This window comes from Egretta garzetta, unplaced genomic scaffold, assembly GCF_000687185.1.
Source record: "Egretta garzetta isolate BGI_Z169 unplaced genomic scaffold, ASM68718v1 scaffold139, whole genome shotgun sequence".
NCBI lineage: Eukaryota > Metazoa > Chordata > Aves > Pelecaniformes > Ardeidae > Egretta > Egretta garzetta.
In genome coordinates, this window is record NW_009260832.1 from 225,871 (window position 1) to 230,621 (window position 4,751).

At 44.8% G+C, this 4,751-nt stretch overlaps 1 long non-coding RNA gene across 1 annotated transcript in view; it reads right to left on the reverse strand.

Moving 5' to 3' along the window:
• The window catches only part of LOC118453108, a 6,592-nt gene extending 1,897 nt beyond the window's left edge, over positions 1-4,695 (reverse strand). Inside the window, exons 1-2 of the long non-coding RNA XR_004843052.1 lie at positions 3,242-4,695; positions 2,596-2,681 (exon numbers count right to left, since the gene is read on the reverse strand). This is a non-coding gene — a long non-coding RNA (uncharacterized LOC118453108). The remainder of the gene's footprint in view (positions 1-2,595; positions 2,682-3,241) is intronic.
• Positions 4,696-4,751: the final 56 nt, after the last annotated feature.

Genomic DNA, 4,751 nt, shown 5'->3' on the forward strand with positions numbered 1-4,751 from the left:
AGGAAAGCAAAGATCTTTGTTAGCTTCAGAAGATGATTTTGCCGTAGCTATACACTGTATGAGGTAGCCTGTCCTAATCCTCCAAGCGCCTGCCAGTGACACACTTCTTGACATCACCTCTGTACTCTGTCCTGCACCCAAAGCCCAGGTGGCTGAATCTCAGGAAACTAAGCAATTCCAACAGTTTGGGGTCCTCCAAAGTTTTTGACGGAGTAAGAGTTGGACAGATGTAGTCATGCTGGGGAAACGGAACAAAAAATCCCCCCTCTTCACACACGTAGCATGACAACCACCCCCATTTCTGATTCTTTACACAAACTTTATTAAACAAACCTAAAACAAGGACAAGCAGGTTTTTTCCTTCACTCTGTTTTGAGCTGCTGAAGCCATCACAGCTACAGCTAGTGTCACCATGTCTCTCTGTTACTCCTCAGTCACTTGCCCGTTTATGTCCGTCTTCAAGCTCCAGCCATTCAAGAAATACGTTTTCCAAACTGGTGAAATATGACTAGTAAACGATGGTAACCGCCAGTTGCTGTTGCCCCCCCCCCCCCAAATACTTTTTTAACACTTTCCTAGCTAAGCTTGAGTCAATGCTGACGAACTCTCTATTTATTCAAAACTACTTATTAAATATTTCATGAGCTTAAAGTCACCATTCAGATGATATTACACAGCAAAGTGAACACAGCATCAACGCTATTTCACTGAGAGCATCTTCCTCTACAGAATACCTCAGCTGCACGGGCTTTAAAAATGCACTCACTACAGTTGCAGTTTGAATCCTTTTTTCTAAGGAAAACAAAACATGCAAGTACATATATTACTGTAACTTTATAGCCATGCTCTACTAAAAACGTCACTCTGGCCAAGAATGCAGAGTCATGTTTGAACTTTTCCAGTTAAAAGCGGGCAGGGCCCATGTAACAGGCTAATCTGGGACTAAGGCAAAGCCAGAAAGTAGAGGGCTAATCTACACTGCAGAAGCTGGGTCAGCTCAGTTACACCAACAACTCCTGATGGAGCTGAGACTCCTAACAAGAAAAATTCTATGCGTACAGTTAAACCGTTTCCTTAGATGACATACATTGTACTAGCAAAAGGATGGGTTTTTTTAATTAATTATAATTATGTCTTCCCCTGGTCTAAATTGCAGCTACTCACCAGCTGTCAATAAAGCTTTGTTCACTAGCTGTAGAAACAACTCCTAATATAACATATTGATACCAGAAAAACAGCTTAGCCTACAGAATGACAAAGACCTAGTTCTTAATTTTTTCACCTTATACAGCGTACACAAAAAGCGGCTGACACACCATGGTTGCCCTTCACCTCTAGGACAGCCAGGCCTATTCACAACAAAAATGTGAAAGCTCCGATCTGCCTGGGGGCTGGCCACTCGCCTGTCACAAATGTACCCCAGCAGCCTGCCTGTGGCAAGGAATCCAGGGTGAGAAAAGGCAGAGGCATTCCCCAGCCACTGCTGTACCAGTACATTGGGGTTTTTTCTGGGGATCACTTTTACGTGCCTTGTGCTTCCAATACTGTGTGAAAGACAGGTGAGATTTGAACTGCGTGAAAAATTCTAACAGGGAGGGAGGATATCCTCGGATGAAAAGGTTGGAGACTATCAGAGGTACAATATTTACTCATCTAGTGAGAAGCTACTGCAGCTGTCACGCTTCCCACCGAGCCTTCTCACCAACATAAATCAGAAGTGGAAGTGTTAGGAGTGGCAGCTGTGCTAATACAATGGATTTACAGCATTGATATAAACTGGCGTTTTACTACGGTAGTACCAGTATGGAAGCGGTGCCCCACACCTTCAGGGAAGGGTTCCTGCCCGCTGTCTAGGACGCACGCTCCCAGCTCCCCGCGGCTTTGGCAGAGCCGGCAACCATCCTGCGGGAGCGGGTCAGCAGCGCCCCAGAGAGCAGTGAGCAAAGAGCTCTTCAGAACAGGGACTCTGCTCTCTGATCTTTCAAAAATGCTGAGAAGTTTGAAAAGTGACTGAAAATCTCAGGAGTTTGAGGCAATTAACATCACTAGAGCTGTTAAGGTTTTGACTGTAACAACGAAAATCTACTATTTCATTCCAGATTTCAACTGAACTGTTCCAAAAAGACACACTTGTAGGACTTGGGTCTGGACCAGGTTCCCCCCACTGCTCGAGTGAATTCTTACTCAGGTTAGCAGGCACCTTCGTCATCCTATAAACACTTAAATCATCAGCAGTATGCTCATTTACAATGCAAAATATGATCTTACCAGACAAAATTCTACCTTTAATCTGGGTACATGCAGACCAAAGCAAAACCAAAAACCTAGGGACTGATCCTATCATCAACAGCAACACAACTGAGAATGCTCTCAGGTGTGTAGCAATGTCTGAATCAGTCTGAACAGTCCTTTCAAAAAAGTCATAAAACTAGGAAAGGAGTCCTAAAAAAGTACCTCAATGAATTTGGGGGGGCGAAGGGGGGAAATCAGCATATAAAGTCTAAAAGCACAGTAACACCACTTAATGAGACAAGGATACATTTTAATTACAATTTCAGCTGCATGGATTATAACTATGGTTTAAAAAAGAAACACCTCATGAGATGAGACAGAATGTGAATTTTAGATTCACATCATAAGTCCTGTGTCCAAAATGCAACAGATGAACTGCTTATTGCTCCCTGCAACACAGATGACATGTCTCAGGTGTAAGCATCAAAGGTGTGAAGTTTGGCAGCGTTAAACTCAACACAGAAATCTTTTTACAGATTTAGGTGGCCCTTGAATCAGACATGACACTTTTAAATTAAGAGTTGCATTATTGCTGGGTTAAAGTATTGCGGTCAAGCAAAGGTGCTTTAAAGCTGAATTTTGAGCTATTAATAAAAAAAAAAAAATGTAACAAAGTTAATTTTTCTCCAATTTCAGAGATAGCACAGAGGAGAATCCCACACAAATGCCGACACACAAGTACTCAAGTGCAACACAGAAGAGAAAAAACAGGCCACAAAGCCTGCCAGACATCTGCCACAAACACACGGGTTTTCCTAAGGAGCCCACTCAATTTAATTAAAAATTATATCACTTTCACCATCTTCCATGAGAATGAGACAAATCATCCACCACTAAGCGACTTGAGTTCAAATGCCCATCTACTCTCCTTACTTTGTATTTAGTTTGCAGAGCTGAAATGCAAGTGAAATGTACAGGGAAAAAATTTGCCAAGTAGACTGTTAAATACCCTCTATAAACTTATGCGATGCGCTCACAGAGCAAAGCTCAGAGGGCTGTTAAAAACACGTGCGTCCCTTGTAGTTCAGCACATCACAGGTACCCGAGGCGGGTCCTGAAGATGCCGTTCTGATCAGCTGCTTTATTCAAAGTACTGCAGCAGCAGCAAACAGACTATCAGCTTTCAGCCCCGCTAAAATTAAAAATAAGTTGTTGGGTTTTGAGGTTGGCTTTTTTTAGGACCTAACTAGCTAGTTTTCAAGTGCAGCTTAACTTGGATAAATAGATGAATATTCATGAGCTATACCATCCAAAGGGACTCATGCTGTGTCTATCAAGGCTGCCATTAACTTCAGTGGGAGACAGCAGAGTCAGGCTAGTCCTGGTCTAGCCCTTGATCAATTAGGTCCTGTAAAAATAACAATAGCCTGGGATGACTGCAATCATCTGCTGATCTACAAATCAGACAAGAAACAAGACTCCTCCTCCCTCTCTCTCAGAACCCTTGCTGTCAAGACACTAAATTAAGAGACTTTGGGCCTTTTTTCCGTAGCGCATCTTATTTAATGACCGTGGAAACATCATCCCAGCTACAGCTACCCTATGAGATTGCTTAGATAAGTACCTTAGAAAAGGTAATAATAATAACCTGGACCTAACTCAAATCGTTGACATTGCAGTATATGCTGTTCCTAAGGAACAACAGAAAGCATACTTGCCGGTAGCAGGAGCAGGCCCCCAGGGCAGGGGGTGCAAAGGAATCCCCTTTAACTATTGCCGGCCAAGGATCTCACTACAAGGTTCACAACAACAACAACAAAGTTTCTTTCCGAAGACGGGTTTGTCCGCGCCACTGCTCCAGTTAGCAGATGTCACCTTACAACAAGGTGCGGATCCAGACCGTGCCCAGACCCATTCTCCAACAGGGAGAAATCCCGTTCAAGCCCAACGCAGGGCTCACCCAGGGACTTCCCGGCCTCTTGCCGAAGACAGCCTCCCTGCTCCACACCAACAACGCTGAGTTAAGAACTTCTGAAGGACCGACAATTTTTTCACGTATCCACAGTGTCCGTTGGCGCATTTATTTGTGCAGTTCTATAAGCACCCATGAATTCTACAGCACGCCCTGGATTTGGGTAGAACAAGGGCTGGCTACAGCCGCCTTCCCTCCGCACTCCACCGCAGCCGACTCTGCCATGGTGCAAAGTTGCGGATTTGATTTTCACGGAAGACTGCCATGTCCCCCCCTTAAAAAGCCGAGTTAAAAATACACAGGTCAAGAAACTCGTCCACCTGAGCAGACAACAAGCCAACCCAAGCTTTCCACGTTTGCACTCCGAATCACCCTTTTTGACAAGCAAACTCGTAACCTCCCATCTGACAGGTCAGCCGAGGCGCGCCCAGGACCGTTTCGCACAGACCAGCCCCCCGGAGCCCCACGCTCCCCTTGCCGGGGCACCCAAGACCGTTCTATAAGTGACACCGGGAGAGAAGCCAGGGGGACGTGGGGCAGCACCCCC